This window comes from Oratosquilla oratoria, chromosome 3 (assembly GCF_046742065.1).
Source record: "Oratosquilla oratoria isolate Oo_2021 chromosome 3, ASM4674206v1, whole genome shotgun sequence".
NCBI lineage: Eukaryota > Metazoa > Arthropoda > Malacostraca > Stomatopoda > Squillidae > Oratosquilla > Oratosquilla oratoria.
In genome coordinates, this window is record NC_134779.1 from 41,642,184 (window position 1) to 41,667,967 (window position 25,784).

At 38.5% G+C, this 25,784-nt stretch overlaps 1 protein-coding gene across 17 annotated transcripts in view; it reads left to right on the forward strand.

Annotated features, from left to right (window-relative positions):
• The window catches only part of LOC143022115 (uncharacterized), a 285,895-nt gene that overhangs the window by 14,281 nt on the left and 245,830 nt on the right, over window positions 1–25,784 (forward strand). For 2 of the 17 annotated variants that reach the window (XM_076180235.1, XM_076180245.1), the window contains exon 1: window positions 17,699–17,813. The exons of the other annotated variants lie outside the window; for them this stretch is intronic. The gene's annotated coding sequence lies outside the window, so the exon portion shown is untranslated. Of the gene's footprint in view, window positions 1–17,698; window positions 17,814–25,784 lie in introns of those variants that run through there. 17 annotated transcript variants of the gene reach the window in all.

Genomic DNA, 25,784 nt, shown 5'->3' on the forward strand with positions numbered 1-25,784 from the left:
ATCTTAAGATATGCTTTAAGAAAATCTAGGTGACTTCATTTAGCTGAGAGAATGTCATGAGAGCAAAAGGATTAAGATTATTTCAGTCCTTTTCCTGCAGTGATATATTTAACAGATTTTATTCTGTGTGACATTCATATGGAATTACTGTTGTAACCTTTTTACCCTTTTATCTATAAAAGGGTAAAAAGGTTACAACAGTAGCAGGTACACAAAAAGAGAGAGAGATGATTATGATAATTGTTGTATTACACTTCACGGAATGGAAACCCACAGTCCTTGGGTCCTCCCATAGATCTCTCAGGGAAGAAAAGTTGGACTGAGGTCTATGTTGTAGTAGTATGTGTTTCTATGCTACCAACATGTAGTAATAGAGGGGGAATGGTTAATTGGTGTCAGTTCTCCATATGTGAGAAGGTGGAGGAAACCGTTGAAATTACATACATATACCAAAGGATTTTCCCCCTTACAAGGGAGGTAGCCATAAAAATACAAAGGTATAAAAACCACTCCCACCCATTCCATCCACAACATACTTCACTCAAATCCACCCCCTTCCCTCCCTCTTATCTTGGCGTCTCCTGGATGATGGGTCATCCCTGGATCTTGTCCACTGCCCTGGGTCAGAAGCAGTGTTGCAAGACACAGCACATCCACAGCAAGGCTGCTTCATTAAATTGGTGACCCCCCCACCCCCCTGTCCGTCCCCTCATGCGGAAAAAGAGATGGGGGAGAAATCCCTTCTGGCTATGTCAGTTTATTTCTCACGCATACTCCATTACCCCCCATCCCCTACCCACTCCCCCTCATGCATCACAGCATCATCCATACACAACCATTCTCCATTCACCCCTATCTTCTGTCCTCTCCCGTCCTTCCTCAACAAACATTCCCCGCTTTCCCAGTGCCCCTTTTCCCCATCCATCCATCCATCTTATCCTTGGTTGATCCCTCATGTTCACTCCTTCCACCTCTGCCTTCCACACCTCTTTTATTAATCTTTCTTCACTCATTCTTTCCATGTGTTCAAACCATCCCAATACTCTTTCATCAACCCTATCTCCCAAGACCCTTTCCACCCCCATTTTCCTCCTCACCTCCTCATTTCTCACCCTATCCAACCTAGTAACCCCTGTCATATTTCTCAGGCAACTCATCTCAAACACATTCAAACTCCTCTCTTCCTCTCTTATGTTCCATGTTTCTGTCCCGTACAGTGCTGTCAGCACAATCACTCCTTCATATAATCTCCTCATAGCATCCATTCCCAAATGTCTATTTCTCATTACACTTTTTAATCCCTCAAGGCATTTACTTGCTTCTCTCAATCTATATTCTATCTCCACCTCCACCTCTCCCTTTCCTGCCACATTCGCTCCCAAGTATCTAAAACTATCCACTTCCTCCAGTCTCTTTCCCTTAATATTCACTTCTAGTCTGCTGCCACTTTCACCCCTTGTACATCTCATCACCTTACATTTACCCACATATATCTTAAACTTCTTTCACATACCTTCCCAAGCACCATCACTAACTTCCTCAGTCCCTCCTCTGATCCTGCTACAAGCACAGTGTCGTCAGCAGACTACAACTGGTTTATCTCCCACTTTTCTCCATTTTCTTTAACCATCTCCAGTCCCTGACCCACTACCCTTGCATTTACCTCTTGCACTATCCCATCCATGTATAAATTGAACAGCCAAGACGACATAACACATCCCTGATGAAGTCCCACCTTTACCTCAAACCACTCACTCTCTCCATTTCCAATCCTAACACAAGCTCTACTACTCTTGTGTAAACTCTTGACTGCTCTTAAAAGCCTTCCTCCTATCTCATATATCTGCAATGCCTCCTACAGTGCCTTCCTGTCTACCCTATCATAAGCTTTTTCCAGATCCATAATAGCCCAAAAAACATCCTTAACTTTTCCTTAAGCTTTCTCACATGTCTGTCTTACTACAAAAATGTGATCTACACAACCCCTACCTGTCCTAAACCCACACTGTTCCTCACCAATTACTCCCTCTGTTCCTTTCCTAATCCTCTCAATCAAGACCCTCCCATAAGCCTTCCCAACTACACTTAACAAGCTGATCCCTGTGAAACTACTACACTCACACTTGTCCCCTTTTCCCTTGTAAAGTTGATCTATACAGGCATTCCTCCAGTCTTCTGGCACTGTGCCCTCTCTTAAACAAACATTTAATAGCCTCACCAGCCATCCATTATCACTGTACCTCCTTTTTTTTTAGACATTCTACATGACATCCATCCAACCCAGGTGCCTTACCTGCTCTCATCATCTGAACAGCTGCCTTCACTTCATCTTTCCTTATTTCTTCTCCATTTTCCTCACTCATCACAGTCATTTTCTTAGCACTTCCCACTGCAACTACCTTTCCCTCTCTATCCTCCTTCATATTTAGCAACTCCCTAAAATATTCTTTCCATCTTTCTCTTAATGTCTTCTCTTCCATTATCATCTCTCCATCTGCACCTTTAACCTTTTCTTCTGTACTTGATTCGCCTCCTCTTCCTCTCTAAATTTCTTTCCAAAACATTTTTTATTGCTTTCAAAATTTTCTGTCATACTCTTTCCCTATTTCACTTCTGCTCTCCTTTTTGTCTCTTTAGTCTTATGCTTTACTTCTTTTTTCTTTGTACCTCTTGTGTGATTCTCTCGTCCTATTTTGTAACCAATCTGTGAAAGCTCGCTTCTTCACCTTCTTTGCTTCCGCATCCCACCACTCGCTATCCTTCCTTCTATTGCATTCAGTGTGAACAACAGAGTAAAATCCCTCTGTGAAAAGGAAAAAGTGCACTTCCTCAATTTCTGGGACAACTTCTACTACGATAAAACTCTGTTTGAGGAAGACGGTCTCCACTTGAATGTGGCCGGAGCAGCAAGGTTAGGTAGACTGCTCAACAACAGCCTGACCGACATCATAAGAAAAAACTCCTCAGTGGAGCCCCTATCAACACCTCCATAATAGAGCAAAAAAAGAAAAGTGACAGACGTTAATGCCTGCAGCGTATGTAACAAATTCGAAGATCTAGAGACAGGTAACTATCATGTGATAGGAGTAATAGAAACATGGTTGGATACAAGTGGAGATTTTATTGCGGAATACTGTTTGCTGGGCTACACAATTTTCAGTTGCGAAATAGAAAATAGAATAGGTGGTGGAGTAATCTTGTATGTCCATAACTCCCTCCAACCATCACTGTTATAAACAGAGACAGAAACAAATGTTGATATATTGTTTGTTGAAATTAAAGGCAGTTGCAGTAAATCTAAAGTAATGATTGGACTTGTTTATAGACCATCGGGTCAGCTGCTGGAAAATGATGAAAAATTATTTGATTTAATCATAGAAACTAACCAACACTGCGAGACAGTCATCATGGGAGACTTTAACTAACTGGTTAAGAGATGGGGTGAGGATTTAAACTCGCATATAGGATGAGACTTGTATAGTAACTTACTGGAAAGTGACTTCCACCAATGTGTAAACAGCCCTACTTGAGGAAATAATATCCTTGACCTAATATTTTCTACAACAGAGAATCTTGTAAACCAAGTGAATGTCAGCCCAATCTTCAGCACTAACGATCATTGTATTATCACATTCAAAATTAAAATGGAAACTAGTTTATCTAAGATCAGCAAAGAAAAAGTACCCGACTTCTGTAAAGCCAATTTTAATAGACTCTGATCATTACTAGAAAACCCAGACTGGAGTACAGCTTTGAACGAGATTATATTGATAAAGCATGGGAAAACTTCACCACAGAGCTAAACAATGGTGTAAATCTCGGTGTTCCCTATTGTGAGAGACGTCCGGCAACAAATAAACCAAAGTGGTGGAATAGGGAAATTAGTAACAATCTCTCTCGTAAAAGGACTGTGTACAAAAAGTACTTATCAACTAAATGCCAAGATGATAAACTAACACTAGACAGAATTCGCTGCGAAACCAAAATTCTGATAAAGCATAGTAAGAAAAATCTTGAAGAGTATATTGCCGAGGCAAGCAAATTGAACCCTAAAGAATTCTATAGTTATGCAAATAAGAAGAAAACGCTTACCTGTGGCATTGGACCACTAAATGATGATGAAGGTAAACATATGGATGATCAAAATGAGATGGCCTCAATCCTTAATAAATTTTTTGCATCCGTCTTCACAGATGAGGATTGCTCAGTGTATCAGCCACCAGAACATTAAATGCCCCAAAACATTTTAAATCAATTCTTAATTACCGAAAGTGATGTCGTACAAGTGATTGATAAGCTTAAAATAAATAAAGCCCTGGGACCTGACAACACAGTTTCACCTAGAATTCTGCGAGAAGTCAAAAATCAAATCAGTAAACCCTTGTGCATCCTTTTCAACAAATCTTTAGCACTTGGTAAAGTCCCAGCAGATTGGAAATGTGCTAACGTAACACCAATATTCAAGAAAGGGGACAAATCATAACCAGGCAACTACAGACCGATTAGCCTGACTTCGATTGTGTGTAAACTTCTAGAGACCATCATCCGTGACAGTGTAGTGAAATTTTTAGAAGAAAATAAAATTTATGAAAAATTCGCAACATGGCTTCCGTAGCAAATGCTCATGTTTGACTAATTTCCTTGACTTCTTTCATGACGTCTTTAACAAATACGAGGAATGCAGATATGTTGATATAATTTATCTAGATTTTCAGAAGGCATTCGATAAAGTTCCTCACAAACGATTGCTCGACAAATTAAAAATGCACAGTAATGTGCAATTGGGAAAGAGTATGACAGAAAATTTTGAAAGTAATAAAACGATGTTTTGGAAGGAAATTAAAAGAGGAAGAGGAGGCGAATCAAGTAGAGAAGAAAAGGTAAAAGGTGCAGATGGAGAGATGATAATGGAAGAGAAGGCAGTGAGAGGAAGGTGGGCAGAGTATTTTAGGGAGTTGCTAAATGTGAAGAAGGATAGGGAGGGAAAGGTAGTTGCAGTGGGAAGCGCAAAGAAAATGAGAGTGATGAGTGAGGAAAATGGAGGAGAAATAGGGAAGGATGAAGTGAAAGCAGCTGTTAAAATGATGAGAGCAGGTAAGGCACCTGGGTTGGATGGATGCCATGCAGAATGTCTGAAGAAAGGAGGTACAGTTATGGTGGACTGGCTGGTGAGGTTATTTAATGTTTGTTTAAGAGAGGGTAGAGTGCCAGAAGACTGGAGGAGTGCCTGTATAGTTCCTCTTTACAAAGGAAAGGGGGACAAGTGTGAGTGTAGTAGTTACAGAGGGATCAGCTTGTTAAGTGTAGTTGGGAAGGCTTATGGGAGGGTCTTGATTGAGAGGATTAGGAGAGGAACAGAGGGAGTAATTGGTGAGGAACAGTGTGGGTTTAGGACAGGTAGGGGATGTGTAGATCAGATTTTTGTGGTAAGACAAATATGTGAGAAAGCTATAGGAAAAGGTAAGGATGTTTTTTGGGCTTTTATGGATCTGGAAAAGGCTTATGACAGGGTAGACAGGAAGGCACCGTGGGAGGTACTGCAGATATATGGGATAGGAGGAAAGCTGTTAAGAGCAGTCAAGAGTTTTTATGAGAGTAGTAGAGCTTGTGTTAGGATTGGAAATGGAGAGAGTGAATGGTTTGAGGTAAAGGTGGGACTTCGTCAGGGATGTGTTATGTTGCCCTGGCTGTTCAATCTTTACGTGGATGGGGAGGTGCAAGAGGTGAATGCAAGGGTAGTGGGTCAGGGACTGGAGATGATTAAAGAAAATGGAGAAAAGTGAGAGGGAGCCAGTTGTTGTTTGCTGATGACACTGCGCTTATAGCAGGATCAGAGGAGGGATTGAGAAAGTTAGTGACAGAGTTTGAGAAGATGTGTGAAAGAAGGAAGCTGAAGATAAATGTGGGTAAAAGTAAGGTGATGAGATGTACAAGGGGAGAGAGTGACAGTAGACTGGAAGTGAGCATTAAGGGTGAGAAACTGGAGGAAGTGGATAGTTTCAGATACTTGGGTGTGAATGTGGCAGGAAAGGGAGGAGTGGGGGTGGAGGTAGAATGTAGATTGAGAGAAGCGTGTAAATGCCTTGGTGGATTAAAAAATGTAATGAGAGATAGACATCGGGGAATGGATGCTAAGAGGAGGTTATATGAAGGAGTGATTGTGCCAACAGCAATGTACGGGGCAGAAACATGGAACATGGAGAGAGGAAGAGAGAAGGAGTTTGAATGTGTTTGAGATGAAATGTCTGAGAAGTATGATAGGGATTACTAGGCTAAATAGAGTGAGAAGTGAGGAGGAGAACAGGGGTGGAAAAAGAGCTGGGAGATAGGGTTAATGAAAGAGTATTAGGATGGTTTGGACACATGGAAAGAATGAGTGAAGAAAGATTAGTAAAAGAAGTGTGGAAGGCGGAGGTGGAAGGAGTGAATATGAGGAGGCGTCCTATTATGAGAAGGATGAATGGGGTGGAAGGGGCTTTACAAAAGAGAGGAATGTCTGTAGAGGAAGGACGGGAGAGTATAGAAGATAGGGGTGAATGGAGAAGGGTTGTGTATAGATGAGGCTGTGATGCAGGAGAAAAAATTTGATGCAGCCCGAAGGGATTTCTCCCCGTCTTCTCCTTTCCTGCATGAGGGACGGAGAGGGGGGGTTGCCGAATTTATGAAGCGGCCTTGCTGTGGATGTGCTGTGTCGTGCGACACTGCCTGTGACCCAGGGTAGTGGACAGGATGCAGGGATGACCCGTCATCCAGGAGGTGCCAAGATAGGGAGGAGGGTGGAGGGGAGTGGAATATATGGGAAATGAAATGGGTGGGAGTGATTTCTATGCCTTCTTTTTGGCTACCCCCCGTGTAAGGGGGAAAAAGCCTTTGGTATATGTATGTATGTATTTCTGGCAGTATCCACAACTGGATCAAAGATTGGCTCTGAGCGAAAACAGAGAGTTGTAATTAATGGGGCCTCATCTAGCCGGCTCAACGTTAAAAGTGGCATACCGCGAGGATCAGTTCTGGGACCCGTTTTGTTCTTAATATATGTAAATGATCGAGATGATGGCCTCCTCTGCAAAGTGTCAAAATTTGCTGATGACACAAAAATTATCGGTAAAGTAACAATCACCAAAGAGAGAGAAACTCTGCAATCCGATCTAGACAGATTATCAAGCTGGACTAGCAAGTGGCAAATGGAATTTAACATCAACAAATGTAAAGTCATGCACATTGGAAGTCACAATGATCACATCCAATATGAAATGAATGGCGAAATACTGGATTCAGTAACTAAAGAAAAAGATCTAGGATTTTTAATATCTAATGACTTAAAGCCAAGTCAACATTTCTCAGAAGTTGTTATAACAGCAAATAAATTGGTTGGCTTCATTGGAAGAGTCTTCAAAAATAAATCAGAAAAAATATTACTAAACCTCTATAATTCCTTGGTCCGTCTCCATCTTGAATACTGTGTACAATTCTGGTCCCCATACTACCAGAAAGATATTAATAAACTAGAAAGAGTGCAACAGAGAATGACCAAAATGATACCAAGGCTGAGAAATCTGCATTATGAAGAAAGACTTAAAAGTCTAAACTTATTCTTGCTTTCAAAAAGAAGAATGCGAGGTGATTTGATTGAGGTCTTTAAAGTATTCAAAGGCTTTGACAACATCAATTTCAAAGATTACTTCTTATTAGACCAATCAAATACAAGATGTCACGATTTTAAAGTAATTGGCAAAAGATTCTCTTCGAATGAAAGTAAGCACTTCTTGAACCGGGTTGTTAATGTGTGGAATTCATTACCTTCCACTGTCATTGGAAGTAACACAATAACAACATTTAAAAATTGCTTAGATAAATACTTAAAATCTAATCCACAAATAAGATATTATCCCTTGCAATGAAAGATATGACAACCCGGCATTTAATTGCAATTGGATAGGATAGTGGTAGCAGTAGTGTTAGTTCATTTTCTATTGCCTAGTTGTCCTGTTTCTTCCTTAACTGTAGTATACTGTAGTTAGTAAACACAAACAGCCTCGTTAGGGCCAGTAGGCCTGCTGTTGTTTGTTCTTTCTTTGTGTTTCTTTGTGTATTTCCTCCTTTCCTGTTGAAATTGACATTAAGAAATCATGGGCCTAGTTCTGAGACTTGGTGCTTGCTCATCAGGACTTCATTTCAAGATGGAGATAAGTTATTGAAAGATTTTGAAAATGTAAGGCAGGGAGATGTTCTATTACTGTTCTTTTGGGATCACAAGGAGGTAAGATAAAAAGGAAATGATTGATGGGTTGGGGTGGCTGGCTACCTCCCTTGTAAGGGGAAAGAAGCCATTTGGTATATAGATAGTTTTTTGGAACCACCACTTTCAGATACCCATCATTGGTCCCTCAGAAAGAGAAAGAAATCTGGGAGAAATACATACATATACCAAAGGCTTTTACCACCCTTATGTGGGAGGTAGCCAAAAGAAAAAGACAGGAACTACTTCCACCCATTCCATCCCCTACATACTCCACTCCCCTCTATCCTCTTCCCTCCCTCTTATCTTGGCACCGCCTGGATGATGGGTCAGAAGCAGTGTTGCAAGACAGCACATCCACAGCAATGGATGAAATACAGATTCCACTAATGACAAAATGATCAACTAAAAGATATAGAGAATAATTTATTTCATATCGTACCCGCTTTTCTAATACCACATACAACCCAAAGGTTGTTCATATCTTTTGCTGTTGCCAATGTTGTAATCTGCTGACACTGCAGGTTAACTAAAAAACTGCTATTGTCTCTATACGATTGGTTCCAATAACCACAACTTGGTTCTGCTCTGCAGCATGACCTCAACAATAATCATAATTATGCCCACTTTTCTCTCAATTGTTATTTTATCTTCATACATTTTTACAACACATTCGCTACTTTTCAAGCTTCCAACATCTTATATTTCATTCCCATTTCTATACTCTCACCCATTGTTATACTTACTCCTATATATTATATTAATAATTGTGGCCTTGTGTTTAACTGACATGAAACCCACAGTTCCACACTGGCTGGCAGTGGTCCTGAGGTTCCCCTATTGAACTCTGGGAAAAAACGTTGAACAGTTGCTTGTGTTTTATTAGTGTGGGAATGTTTATCTGTGACAGATTAAAAGTAGAAGGAGAGCAATCACTGGTTTTCAGCTTTCAAAATGTAAAAAGGTGAAAAATATACAGCAGCTCTGAGTTATAAATCCCTGAGTGTAATACAGAAATACTAACAGCTATCAGTACCACATGGACTATGAACAATTAAAATTTATACTTACGGTGTTGTCATCATTCAGGAAGTCGGAGAAAAACCTGATATTGTTATAAGGCCCAAAAGAAAAAGCACATATGGTGAGACTAAAAATGATATGCTGAATCAGAAGTACTGGAGAAAGAATAGAGAGAGAAAGAGGGAATTAGATACCATTTTTGTTTGGATAGCATTTGAAATGCTCTATCAAAGAAGCCACTAGATCCCAGCCAAGTGGTCAAGGCACGTTTCCTAAGCAGGTCAAGGACACGTAATAATAGTTAACACAACTACTGCATTGCAAGCTGTAGTTGTAAGGAAACTGTAAACATCTCTTCATTTGTGCTCTGTAGAAGAGGAAAATTCTTGGTTACACAACAAAAGAAGGAAGCCTGGTTTGTATTGAATGGGAGTGCTAGTTTGATGTAATAAGAGAAAATGTAGGAAAACAATGATAATTTTGAATCGAAAGATGACTTGATAGCAGAAACATCTAGGGGCGTCACGCTGAAGTACAATGTAAACAGACCCATTGAAACACCAGCTAGATGGTGAATGTATGATGAAGAATCGTTTTCAGGCTTTGGTAAGTATGAGAGAAGAAATTTAAGTCGAATCTTAGACATAGGGAAATGAGTAAAAATAGAAAATGGTGGGAGAACGAAGTCATGGAACTAAAAGAAATTGTAGAATTAATGGAATGTTTAGCCCAAGCTAACATCGAGATTTCTGATCTAAGAAAAACAAACTCAGAACTAAGAACCAAACTCAAGGTAATGAAAAATGATATGATAGAGGTTAAGCATGAAAATGAAAAAAGGAAAATGAATTATATTACCAGTAGTGTAAACTTGAGAAAAAGAGGTAAATAACTAAATACAAGAAATGACTGAAAGAATTGAAGAAAACATAGGTGAGGAAAGTATGCAAAATATTAAGAAATGGAAGGAAAACAGAGAAAGTGAAGAAATTGCCTTCAAAGAAACAGTCCAACAACAGATGCAAGAAAATGCCAAAAATGCAATCATTCAAGTAATTAAAGAAAAGGCAAATTGGGTTAGAGATGCAGTGGATAGAAAAAATGTATTGTGGTACATAAATCATACGAAAATCGACTTAAGCACATGAATCTGTTTTCCCTAAAAAAGCGTAGACTCAGAGGTGACTTGATACAGGTCTTTAAGATTTTAAAGGGAATTGACAACATCAAAAGTGACCAAATTTTCACATTGAATGAGAATCAGACAAGAAACAATGGTCTCAAACTGTCCGGAAATAGATTCAATTTGGAAGTAGGTAGAAACAACTTTGCCAACCGTGTAGTTAATGAATGGAATAAACTTCCTGCACAGGTAGTGCAATGTAGTTCAGTTCGAAGCTTTAAGAATCATTTAGATAAATACCTAAGTAAGATGCTGTAATTATTATAATTTATGTTATATTATTTGTTTTTGTTTTGTTATAATTTGTCTGTCTGATTTTCATTTATTATTAGTTATATGTCATTTTATTATCATTTACTATTTACCTGTTTGTTTGTTATTCAACTATACCAATGCATTTATTTATGTATTTTAATTGTTATTTACATTGTTAGTTTTAATTTATTATTAATATGATTTTTTTTTTTTTTTTTTTTTTTTTTTTTTTTTTTTTTTTTTTTTTTTTTTTTTTTTTTTTTTTTTTTTTTTTTTTTTTTTTTTTTTTTTTTGCATCCGACCTAGATATGGATCAAAAGGTCTCCTGTCGGCATGCTTTGCCTTTGTAATCCTTTGTACATGGACTAAGGTAAAAACATGGTCTAGCGAGGTACATGAGAGAAAATGAAGAAAAAGAAACAGCAATAGCATTCTTAAAAGAAAAGTTGGTGATCGGGAAGTAGAGAAAGATAGAGATGAAGTGTATAGGATGGGACATTATTCTAAGGAAAGAAATCGACCCCTAAAGCTAAAACTAAGATTGCAAATAGTAGTAGGAGATATATTAGAAAAAGCAGGCAAGTTGGCAAAGAGCAAACATTACAATAAGATATGGATTAAAAGAGAAATGAGTGTTGAGGAATTAGAAAAAGAGAAGACACTAAAAGATGAAGCTTAGGGAAAAAATGCGAAGGGAATGAGCAAGGAATTCTATTGGAGGGTAATTGACATGAGACTGAGAAAATGGTACATCAGAATGGGCGAAGCAAAAACAGAAAAAAAGATGGAGAAAGAAAAAAATTAAAAGTGGCCTATACTAACATTGATGGATTAATTTCAGGACTGAATGAACTAAATGATTACCTGTTAGATGAAAAACCAGACATAATGGGAATTGTGGAGACAAAATTAAGGGGTTCAGTACCACCCATTAATGTTGGACAAGGGTTATACAATTATTGGATTAAAAACAGAAACGAGAAACAGGGAGGAGGAATCATGTTCTTGGCCAAGAAAAACTTGAATGTGACAAAGATTACAGAGGGTAAAAGCAATGTAGAACTGATCATGATAAAAGTCAAAGACAAGGACATGAAAAGTAGAAAGTTTGTGGTGATTTTTTTGCCCCCAAAAGCGAGCTCTTGGAAAGAGCACGAGCATGTGAAAATGCTAGAAGACACAAGGCATTCATTAAAAGAGATACTACAGGGTGGAGGTAACCTGGTAATTATGGGGAACTTTAACTGCAAAGAAATCTGTTGGGAGGAAATGACAGTGAAAGGCTGAGAGGTTCTGTGGGGTAATGTATTACTGGACATGACCATGGAATATACAGTAACACAATGGGTAAATGAAAATGCCAGATACAGAAGTAATGAGAAACTGTTGAGACTGGATTTAATATTTACAACAGAACCTGAAATTGTGGATAAAATTGAATGCAAAACACCACTTGGAAAGAGTGACCATATACTTATAGAGACTGAACTAAAAGAAGAAATATAAATGGAGAGAAATGAAAAGGAAGATTGATGTACAACAAAATGGACTTTGGAAAACTAAAGAAATTCTTTCAAAATGCAAATTGGGAAAAATTTTACACGGAAGAGACAAAAGTGGATGAGAAATGGGAGATCTTGATGGATAAGTATAATGAAGGAGTGAATAGGTACAGCTGGAGAAATTCTTTGTGGCATTGAATTACATAAGGTTTTCTTTGTTCCAATATGATATAATTGGTTAGAAGTTTGTTATTCTTCAGCAGTCCTTGTAGGATAATGGAACTCAGGTTGAGAAAGACATTTGGATAATGACAAATTTTTAATTTTATCTGTAAAAGTGTACAGGGGAAGATGTGCAGTAATGAAGCAGTTGGTACAACGCAAGGGAAAATACCATCAAAATAGAAGTGCAACATCATGAAAAAGCTTACTAAACTTGCTTCTAGTCCACAACATCAGAAAATAGGAAAATAATGAAATGAATTTGGAAAATCAAACCAGGTACAGAACCCCCCACCCCCACCCACACACACATACACACAGCTGTCAACAGCTGTCAACTAGATTTCTGTAGGCTGCTGAATAAGACAAAAATTCTCAACAGTGCAAGGAAAGCAAGAGGCCTGGGTTGTATTGAGTGGGAGGAGGAGCACTTCTGGTTGCCCAAAATGATCTCTGTGCAGTGTTGAAAGTATATAGTGAGAAAGGGAATCCAGGCAGATCAGGGAAAAACGGTTACAATTTTTATTCAAATGCTGACATAAACACAGAGCCCTCTGGAGGTGCTATACTGAAACTAAATGTAAATAGAGGCTTTGAAACCCCAATGAGGATTGGTAGATTGTACGGTGATGACCTATTTTCTGGCTTTGGTAAGTATGAAAAAAGAAATTTGAGTCGAATCATAGACATGGAAAGGGAGTTGAATATAAATAGAAACTCATGGGAGAGAGAATTCATGGAACTAAGGAAAGAGATTGTGATTTTAAGGAAACACTATTTTGAAGTCAACAAAGGTGTGTTAAGTGAATTAAAAAAAGAACTAGTTGAGGTTTAACATGAAATGAAAAGATGAAAGAAAATGATACTACCAATAGTGAGAATTTAAAAAAGAGGCAAGTCACAAAATACAGGCAATCCCTGAAAGAATTGAAGAAAACTTAGGTGAAGAAAATTTGCAGAAGATTAAGAAATGGAATGAAAATGGAGAAAATGAAGAGAAAGCGTTTAAAGAAATAGTACAACAGATACAGGAAAATGCAAAGGACACAATTATTCAAATAATCAAAGAAAAAACAAATTGAACAAGAGATACAGTGGATAGAAAAAAGTGTAATGTAATATATGGACTAAAAGAAAAACATGGTTTTACTTGAGAGAGAGAGAGAAAAAAAGAAATATGGCAAAAACAATTCTAAAAGAAGTACAAGATGATGACCATTAAGTAGAAAAAGAAATAGAGGAATAAAATGGGACACTATTCTTAAGAAAGAAATCGACCCCCTAAAGATATAACTAAGATCACAAATGATAGCAGAAGACATACTGGCAAAATCAGGTACATTAGCAAAGAGTGAACATTACAATAATATAAAAGAGAAATGAATGGTGAGGAAAGAGAAAGAGAAAAGACACTAAGATATTAACCTAAAGAAAAAATATGAAAAGAATGGAGACATGAGGCTGAGAAAATGGTACATCAAGGTAAGTGAAATGAAAGGAAAAGAATATGGATTGGAGAAGAAATAAAATTAAAAGTGGCCTATACTAATATAGATGGATTAATCTCAGGATTGAGTGAACTAAATGATTACCTATCAGAAGAAAAACCAGACATAATGGGAATTGTGGAGATGAAATTAAAGGGTCCACTACCACTAAATAGTGATGGACATGGCTTCTATAATAATTGGATTCAAAACAGAAATGAGAAACAGGGCGGAGAAATCATTTTTTTGGCCATGAAAAAATTAAATGTGATGAAGGTTACGAAGGTAAAAACAGTGTGGAAATGATCATGATAAAAATTGAAGACAGCGACATGAAAAGTAGAAAGTTTTTGGTGATTTATGTGCCCCCAAAAATGGGCACTTGGAAAGAGGGCGAGCATGCAAAAATGTTAGAGGATACAAGCATTAAACGAGATGTTGAAGGATGGAGGTAACCTGTTACATATGGGTGATTTTAACTGCAAGGAAATCTGTTGGGAAGAGATGACTGTGAAAGGTGGAGAGGATCTATGGGGAAATGTATTACTTGACATGACTGTTGAACATACAGTGACACAATGGGTAAAAGAAAATACCAGATATAGAAGTAATGAAAACGTCGAGACTAGATTGGATATTTACAACAGAACCTGAAATAATGTATAAAATTTTATACAAGACACTATGTGGGAAAAGTTACCACATACTAATAGAAGTTGAACTAAAGGAGGAAATATATATAGAGAGAAATACAGAAAAGGAAGACCAATGTACAACAAAACAGACTTTGGGAAACTTAAGAAATTCTTTCAAAATGCAAATTGGGAAAACTTTTTAAAAAAAGAGACACAAGTGGAAGAGAAATGGATGATTTCAGTGGAAATTTATAATGAAAGAGTGAATAAATATGTACCAAGACAGAGACAGGAAAAGATTACATTAAGTGCTGATTCATCAGAAGATGCAGTGAGGTGAAAGAAAGAAGAGATAAAGCTTGGAAAAGGTAGAAAAAATATTTAAAAAAAACCAAAAAGACTGGAAAGTGGCAAATATATATCAACCATAGAAATGAATATGTAAAAGTGTGCAGCGAGGAGAAAAGAAACTATAAAAAAGACATCATAGAAAAATGTAAAGATCAATCCAAACTATTCTATAGATATGTGAATGGTAAACTAAAAAATAAACAGGAAATGGTGAAACTATGCCACAGAAATATAGAATATGCAGAAGATTTAGAAATGGCTAGTCATGAACAACCACTTCAAGTCTGTTTTCACTAGAGAAAAAGTACAGCATCAGGACAAAGGAATTGAAGTACGATCACCCCCCCCCCTGAGGGAAATAACAATAACACAAAAGTAATGGATCAACAAATAAACCTTGATGTCAGGAAATCACATGGATCGGATGGAATTGCAAATTGGATACTAAAAGAATGTAGAGAAGAATTAATAGACAAAATATATAAAATAAGTTGCTCAATGAAAGAAGGAAAAATGCCATAGGACTGGAAAATGGCAATATTGTACTAATATATAAAGGAAGAAATGAAGAACCAACAAATTACAGACCGGTCTCCCTTACAAGCACTGTAGCCAAAATTTGTGAAAAAATGATTAAGAATAGATGGATATAACACCTGGAAGAAAACAATTTAATAAACCTAAGATAATATGGATTCAGACAGGGAAGATCAAATGCCACAAACTTAATCTGTTTCTACTCAAGACTAATAGATATAATACAAGAAAGGGATGGGCTGATTGTGCTTTCCTAGACTTACAAAAAGCCTTTGACAAAGTACCACACAAAAATTGATTAAAAAGGCTTGAAAACATAGGAATACAAGGTAAATTACTAAAGTGGATGGATGATTTCTTGCATGGCAGAAAAATGAGAGTAGTGCTCAGAGAAAAGAATTCAACTTGAGGTTATTAGTGGAGTTCCACAGGGATTGGTATTGGCTCCAATAATGTTCAATATTTATGTGAATGACATAAATGAAGTTGTGGATTGCTACATGAGCTTTGCAGATGATGCTAAGTTGCTGAGGAAAGTGAATACTGAAATGGATTGAATCACTATAGAGGGACCTAAACAAGGTTTGGAAATGGAGTCAGAAGTGGGAAGTAGACTTCAACATTGAGAAATGTAGCATAATTGAGTTTGGAAAAAGTAAAAAAGAATATCAGGACAATATAAAATTGGAACAAAGGAAGTAAAGAAAGTGGGATCTAAAAAAACAACAACAACTGGGAGTAATTATTTCAAATGACATGTCCCCTGATAAACAGATAAACAAAATTGTCAGAGAATCTTACAACTTGCTAAGATCAATAAAGGTGACTTTTATTTACTGGGATGAAGAAATGGTTAAAAAAAAATTGGTAGTCACACTAATAAGGCCTAGACTGGAGTATGCTACGATACTATGGTCACCCACTCCCAAAAAGAATATAAAGAAAATTGAAAGAATCCAGAGAGCAGCCACAAAAATTGCCCCAACAATTTCAAACCTGTCATGTGAGGAGAGACTGGCTAAATTGAAATTACTGACTTAAGAACAAAGAAGAGAAAGAGGCAACCTGCTGACCATTTACAGAATCATGAAAGGCATGTATATCCTTGATAGAGAGGATTTATTAAATTGGGATAAGAGAAATACAAGGGGACATGATAAATTCAAAAAGGTATAGAAGAGACCTGAAAAAAAAAATGTTTCCCACACAAGAGTGGTGGATATGTGGAACAAACTAGATAAAACAATAGTGTATGCAAAAACTATACACGAATTTAAGAGCAAACTAGGCACTGCGAGATACAAAGACAGGACACCATGAACATAGCTCTTCTTCCCATAAGATACAACTAGGTAAATACACACACCTTCACCAGTACAGATTTTGAAGGGGCAATAAGGAAATAGAGAAACTCTAAAGGCCCAGACATCTCAAATAAATGCTTCAAACACCTTTGCCAAACAGCCATAAGATCCTTAACTGACATTTTCAACCACTACTAGTTACACAACATATTCCCATCCATCTGGAAAAGAGCTCATATAATTCCTATATTAAAACCAAACAGACCTTCTGAAAACCTTGTATCCTTCATTATCATATGTAGTTAAATTGTAATAAGAAATATTCCTCATGCCAAAGTGTGGCCTGAAAAGTACTACAAAAACTTGATTTTCCAGTCTTGTGAAAAGTAAATATAGTATCAATGATTTATCTCCCAGTTTCTCTTATGCTGGCTCCCTGTTAAATGATAATTAGGTAGTGTACGATGAAGCAAAAGGAACTCATTCCATTTCTTTTCCTCTCTTGGTTCCATATTCTTCCAGTCTACATTTTTGCAAAGTCTTGGGGCAGACTAGAATAAAGATTTTTATCTAACAAACCTCTTCCAGTACCTATGAACTTTGTTTTGTGTTCTTTTTAAGGGGCATTGTGTACACAATACTTGAGTATAAGTTTCTCTTCCAACCATAAATTTAGTAATCATAACTCGATGTTTATTCTTCCTCTTCGTTACACAGACAGGTTTACTTCTGACTGAGAATCATCATTCATCCTCTCTCCCCAAAATTCCCCACCCCCCATGTTACAACCTTTTATATTGGGTGGGAACATATTTGTAATTTACTATATTATTTGTGTGCGTGCGGCGCACGTGACAGAGAGAGAGAGAGAGAGAGAGAGAGAGAGAGAGAAATTCTTCGGGAAGGTGGGGAATGGGGGGGGTGTACCCTGTCATCAGGCCAGCAAGTTGGAGGAGGTTAGGGGATGGAGGGATGAGGCACGGTAGGGGCGCAGCAACCCGCATAGTCTCAGTCTTGGTGGGTTCGTGCCTACTGCGGGAGTTAACATTTCCTCCCCTTCCCCTGCCTGTGAGAGGTTCGTTTAGCAGGTGTACACAAATATTTGTGTCTGTATTTGTGCGTTCGTGGGTATGAATGCCTTGAGCGCGAGGCCTTTACATGGAGTGGTCGGATTTTTTGCATAGTTTGTGGTCTACATATTACAGTACAAATGCAACTCGGACCTACATACGGCCGGTGGCATTTGCTGTTTATTTATGAGGTTATTAATGTATGCTTGGTCAATGGTCATATTTATAGATATTGTAAATATGCAGCAGTCAATCCACACTTGCTCGTTATATGACCGAAACAATCAATAGAGTTGGGCATTACTGATATTCGACTTTTGGGTTTTAGTGATCGACGGAATCGAAACCTCTTCTTGATCATTTATCGACGAGTTTCCTAATCCTATTTTGTATTGAGAACTTGTGCATTATACAGAGTTATGATGTTAACAATGACTAGAATAATATTCCGACGTTTTCAAGGAGGATGTACATTATCAGTGTGAAGAACGAAAGTGATTTTTCTAATACAACCCACAGACACTTGCTCGGGTCGTATTTCCGTTTATTCATATTTCTTATTTCTTCGTGAGAGCAGTTGCTAGGTAGAGGTCATAATCTTCGTTTCATTCTGTGACATGAATAATGAGACAGGTGTCTGTATTTGAGTGAGGATGGAAAAATATACACGTGTCTGAATTGTCGTGGACCATTTTTTTTATGAGGAGTATGACCCGTTAACCGTGAGTTTGTGGGACTGTACCCTTCTGGTTGGAATCGTATGACATTTATCAGGACAAAATCAGTAAAGTTTTCTTGCACGTTGCCCGTCGTCTTCGAATCAAGTCTGTTCGATGAATGGGCCGATTCGAAATTGATGGGACGGATGGAAATACAAGTTGAGAAATTGTTACGATTACAGTAAAACGGAGCTATTGACGTATTTGCTACGACGAAGACTTTACTGTTTTTGTTCTGGCTTACGCCAGACCTACTCTGGCTTCATGGTGAAAGATTTAGACCATCGCTATCCGTAATGAAAACCAGTCAGAACTGAGTCGGTTCGGATAAGTTTAGCTCTTCTATATAGAAGACATATTCCCTCCCTGGATCAACTGTGGCAGGAGCCACAGTGTATGCAAAGAAATACACAACTGAGGGGTTGCCACGGAGTTGAATAGAATAGTCTAACAGAAGCCTGAAAGAGACAACTCGTTACGGAAAAGGTAAACCGAGAAGGCGCCTTCGGTTCGGAGGGTGCCACGGAAATAAATGAAACGGTCTGGTTGCAGTCAGAATATGAGAAATAATGCCAGTGCTACGGAAGAGGTGTGGAGTGAGTTGTACCAGCTAGGAAGGAAGAACACTAAGTGAAAGGTGAGGTTACTCCATAGAGCAAACCAACGCCGTGTGGGAAGAGCGGGGAATAAGCATGACCGTTGTCATGGTCTGCCCACGAGAGCTAGATGTAGATACTCTGGCTGAAAATAGACGGTATATAACCATGTCTAAGGTGGGAGTAATACTGATAGGGAATAAATAGACAGGCTCATCAAGTTTGGCAAAGACATCAGGAAATAGGTATTACGCCAACGGCGATGGAATCATCTCGAACCGAGCTGAAGTTTGAAGAAGGAAGGCGCGTGGCAGGGAAGAGAGGGCACGTGTAGTATGCATCAGTCTATAGTTGCTTGTAACGTACTGGTGTATGCGATGAAAAAAAGTGTTTGATACAAGGAACTGACTCGATTATTATACACGTTTGTGTTAATTTTGCGTCCACAAGATCCATTCTCGATTTTGCCACTGCCACCTTTTACGTCATAATCATCTCCAGCCAATGATGAACTACGGCTGGCGTACGGCGCGGCGTACCAACCCTCCAAAGATTGGTGGAAATGTTATTTATAGCATTGTGCTCTAAGCTTATGAAGTTTTTTTTCTTCGTAATACTCATTCCAGTGTTATTATCACCATACATTTCGCTATATCAAATGCGGAAAGTCGAACCTCAGATTGTATTATAAATTTATTGTAGATGGTTAGTGTAATTGCTTTGAAATCCACATTTCGTTAAAACACTAAAATTTATATTTGCCATTTTCAACATATATTAGGACGATAACCTTATCAGTTATATTTAACAAATTCAAAAAATAACAGCTTATGGCAGCTTTCCAAATCGAAAAGGTGTGTGGTAAGTAATCGTAGTAATCATGAAATTTTGTATTATTGGAGGCTGTTGTATTGTAATCGATATAGGTTAGATGAACCTCGTGCATAATGATGCTATCATAAAGATATACCAGTCATATATACATACATATACATACATACATATATATATATATATATATATATATTATATATATATATATATATATATATATATATATGGGGATCTGACCCTACGCTCCGCTCCAATCGTTGCCAGTTTGTCTGTTTTGTTTCCAGAGAATTTTCGTAAAATCGTCTCCTGTAGAGCCTCATCACGCATTCGTGCTTAGCGTGATGTACATCATTGAAATGGAAACATTCATTAAATAGAGATCGGTCGGGGCAAAATCGAACTAGCTGCACATTGATACTTCATACAACAGGTGTGGTGAAAAAAAAGGATACTGCAGCCGCTGAAAAACGTCCAGTAATATTTCGATGCGACAAACTCTATTTAGGCCGCCAACCCATCTCCCGTCTTTTGTTCCTTCGCAACTTCAAATCCGGAACTCCATCACTCCCATCCCTCCTCCTTTGTCTCCATTTACCTGTCCTTTTTTTTATCCGCCTTTCCCAGTGTATCGCATTCACTTCTGTTCTCAATTTCCTCCAATCTTATTTTCTTCCTTTTTTAATTTCTACTACACTTGACCCATACAGTCTGTTCTTCCCCATTATAGTTTACCGTACACATGGACACGAACAGACACATTAAAAATGTTCTTTGTAGTCATGTAACAGTGTCTGTATTTAGATGTTAATGGGTGCTGGATTGCTGGGGTCGATGAGGTCGGGAGAGGTAAGAAGTACCTACAGTATTGTCAAGCGTAGGTCTGATTCTGTTCCATCTGGTTTAAGAAGTAGAGTTGTCCTGCCCCCCCCCCACCACATGTTCGGATATGATGTCCACATATTTGTTTGTTTATTATATTTTCATGGTTGTTTTTCTTACTCTCCTTGTGTGTAATGTATTTGATCTCATCCCAGATCATTTGTGGGTACGGCCCCGTGACGTGCTTCTGAATATCCCTCGTGTATTGTCAATACTGCACACCATATTTGTCTCTCCCTTCCCCCACGTGCTTCATAACTCCTTGACAGGTGTTGCATGGTTTGCGGGTGACCTATTGCACAGCGTTGGCTGTTACTTGTGATACATCATGGGTGGATGTGTTCGGTTCAGGGTGGGCGGGTGTCTGGGAGTTGTGCATTGTGGTCCAGTCCACTCCCTATTGGTTCATTGTTGTGAAAAAGCTTCTTTGGGTGTCTTGGAGAATACCGTCTCCACGTTCCAGGTTCGATTAGAGTTTTCGAGTTTTCTGTCAGTCAGTTCTTGCGGAGGATGGTGTTGACATCTTCCGATCTTCGGTCAGTTCACGTAGGCTTCATGGAAACTTAGTGACGCAGATGAATCGCGTTGGACGTTGACATTGATGTCTCGTAACGGCAAGTTCTCTTCGGGTTTCGAAACCTCAGAGAATGGCATTGGAGGCTCCACGCTAATCACTACCGAAAAAAAGTAATTGAAACGGTTCACGCAGTCGGCTGATATCAAGAAGACAGGTTATTCAGATGTGATCGTGGGACGGTGTGGGGGTGGGGGTTGTGTCTCCACAGTACCAACGTTCTATTTTTCCACCACCTCTTCACGTGAAAGCTGACAACCAGTGAATTCTTCTCTTCCTCCTCCTCCTCCTCCTTCCACTTGTTCTTCATCTATCGTTTCTTCTACCTTCTCCCCTCCTTTACCTCTACATCCTCCCCAGCGTGTTCCTCCTCCTCTTCCGTCTCCTCCTCCTCCTCCTCCTCCTCCTCCTGCTCCTCCTCCCTACTCCTTCTCTTAGTGCCACTTACAATTTACTACTACAGCAACTTTCAGTGAGATTGAAACAACCGCACATTCGCACAGACAAGGCAACGGTCCAACATTGTTTTTCCCCTGAGGTCAGTGACAGGGCCTGATGACCGTTGCCGGTCGTTTCGGGGCTGCAGGGAAGTTTGAGGCAATGATTGATATTGTCACTGTACTGATCGAATATTGTGCCTTCATATATATATATATATATATATATATATATATATATATATATATATATATATATATATATATATATATATATATATATATATATATATATATATATATATATATACAGTTGTGTGTGTGAGTGTATGCATTGAGTTGAGATATTTTTGGCCGATGGGAAGAACCGAGTGCCAACCCATCGGAGCTACACCCTTAGGTGGAAATATTGCTGTTCTTGGGTGTCGGGTGTGAACAATGGGGAGATGCTCATCTCCGACGCACATTCCGTAGACCCACCACGTCAAGGCTTCATCGTTAATCCCAGTTCTCAAGAATAGATAAAGATTGTATTCCTGGTTTTCTGAAAATCTGCATAGTTATTGTTTTCTGCTAGAATTGAGTGGTAGATAAAGCATTGCTTGTACTCTGATAATTTTGATTACACACACACACACACAGTCCAGCTCTCGTGGGCGGGGAGTTGTGTGTGTGTGTGTGCGTGTACGGTCACAACATTACCCATAGATCGGTCATACGAACTCTGAGCTCTCTTCCGGGAGGGAAATAGCTGTCGATCACGAGTCCAGCACGTGGCCCAAAGACCAAGATGAATACATGCAGTCATTCTGGAGGATAGCGTACGATTACGCGTTCAGCACGTGATCCAAGATCATGGTGAATCACACAGTGAAAATACAGAGACGGGCCTCACATTAATAGCTAAACACATTTAAGGTACATACATGCGCAGCAGATACACGTGCGCGCACACACACACACACACACACACACATATATATATATATATATATATATATATATATATATATCTATATATATATATATGTGTGTGTGTGTGTGTGTGTGTGTGTGTGTGTGTGTCATGGACTTCCATGGTTCCTCTATACTTCCCCATCTGTATGTGCCTACCGTATATACTCGTCTATAGGTCGATCTCGTGTATAGGTCGACCCCCCATTTTTTGGCAAAAAAAATCTGGAATTTTCCATATACCTCATGTATAGGTCGAGTGGTTTGTTTTTGTTTTTGGTGCTGTGAGCATTCCACTGCCTTAATGCTTTGAAGTACATGGCTTGCCTGGTATAGCAATTGATTATTATGGTTTTTTCACTTCATTAATTCTGATGTATTCTGGTTTATGTGTTTAAAGTTCACTGATTTTAATATTTAATAAGTTTCACTGAAATTGCCATTTCAGCGGAGTGAAAAACTTGAACAGATTGCCAAGTACGGTAGATTACCAAGTACGGTATTCGGAATAAACTGGCTAGGCGTGTTTCGTTAGAAAAAAATTTAACCAACACTCAGAGTTAGTCTTGTAATCTCAACTGTGCGGATGATCAGGCTAATGATAATGTGGAGGAGAAAGATGATGTTGATGTTCCTATGGCTGATGAGGTTGATTCGTATGACGATACTCGACACAGAAGTGAGTGGGAGGAGCTGTTTGGTGGTGAAGATGACGACATCAAGGAAAACGATTTTGGTGGATTTCAGTTAAAATATTTAGGATTATACCATGTGTCACTGTAACAGTAACAAGTTGGCAATACTGAACAGTTTGTTTTCGTGATGGTGAGATCCATGCATTGTTTTGGTAATGGTAACAATAACGTATACCATGTAGAAAGCTAAATTTGGGTAAATTTTTAGTTTCGACCAAGGGCGCAACATAGCAATAAAAATTGATTATTCATTTTGTAGATTATAATGTATCAACGTAATATGCAATTTTGTGATCGGAAATAAAAAAGTAAGAAAGATGCTAAAACATTTCGTAAGTAATGAAGTCGTGTCGGACGAATAGTACGTCATATTTGTTATGATACATGCCGACGACGAAGAAATGAGAAGTTGGCGGGCTTTTCAACCACTTAGCTTGCTGGCTATACAAAGTTCTTGCAGCTTGAAGGAATGCATGTATCTCCGCTCCATAACATTCCTTCAAGAAAATGTACCTGGCGAGGTACTGTCGGAAGCACCGAAGCCGTCAATTGACAGACAAGATGGCGTTCCGATCCTATGCTTGTAGCAAGGTATTTTTCATTTTCACTTCCGCCCACAAAATTGCATATTACGTTGATACATTTTAATTGATATAATTAATGATTAATTTTCTATTGCTATATTGCGCCCATGGTCGAAACTAAACTATAAAAAAAAAAAAAATAGATAAATAAATTTGAGAATATCACAGCATTTCATTATTTTTTTTAAAACAATTATGGGTACTGTAATATTATACATGATATAATAAGCTCGCCTGTGTTAAGAAATTTAACAAACAGGTAAAACCACAGTATGGGCTTACCGTATCTAGAAGGAATTTTACATGTTTTAGTACGTACCGTGTATTTTATGTACCCATTGTTTACTGGTAGTATTTAGTAGGTAAATATTTTGATTTCTGAACCTAAAGAAAAGGTAAGAGTTCTTCCTAGCCTTTCTTGTCATGTCTGGATTTCAACCTAACAAGATTATTACTTGTGTATAGGTCGACCCCTAGGTTTTGGCCTAAAAAAAATTCCTTAAGATTTCGACCTATAGACGAGTATATACGGTAATTCCTTATTTCATCCCCTTTACCAATCTTTCCTCTATGGTGCTCTCATCACATGTTCATTCTTAGTAAGTATCTACTCATCTGTTTCTCAACATTTCCCCCATCCTCCTCTCCCATCTTCCTTCTTGTTTACATTTTCCTGTTATGTAACTTATTGTCCTCCTTGTGTCCGCTCCTTACATCACACAGACCAACTCCAACGTCTTCACTTTTTTTTTTTTCCATGATGCTTCTGGTAGCCAAAGGCGGCAACAGTAGTGTCAAAACCACCTCACTCTCCTTCACCCCTGTTCTTGGATCGGAATGTAATATTTCCTTTTGTTGACACTGTCAGATCAACCTTCATTCTTTTAGCATTTTTACTGGTCGCTTGGTTTTAGCTTTAATTTCTCTCATCTTCGTTTTCTATACCTTACTGTTGTTGACATGTATTCCCAACTTCCTCTTCTCGCATGTTTCCTCAAAGATATGTTTATGTAGTTCCTCGTTTTTTTCCTCTCTTTTTCTCAGCAACTCTACGCCATCTGTAAACCGTATTTGGTTTATCCCACACTTTCATCAATCTCCAAACGCTTCACTGTCAGGGCCGTAACTAGGAATTATTATTTTTTTTTTTGGGGGGGTGCTAATGATGCTCTAGGGAGGTGGGCTGCCGCTGTACTGCACACACACACACACACACACACACACACACACACACACACACACACACACACACACACGACTTGTGGCGCAGTGATAGTTCCTGGCTGCCACTACGGGGGTCCGGGTTCGAATCTCTCCCAGGGCTGAAATAATTTCAGTATCGGTGCACTGCGAGTCGTTACTCCAACTCTCCTGGGCGTGGAGTTGTGTGTGTGTGTGCGTGTAAGGTCACAGCATTACCCATAGATTGGTCATATATGAGCTCTGAGCTCTTTCGGGAGGGAAATAGCTGTCGATCACGAGTCCAACACGTGATCCAAGACCATGGTAAATCACACACACACACACACACACACACACACACACACACACATATATATATATATATATATATATATATATATATATATATATATATACACCATACATCAAATTCACCATAAACTTTGCTTATTTTTGGTAAGTTTTCCGGTGTAGTGTATTTAAAATACTTTTCAACATAAATAAAATGGGGGGGGGGGGCTA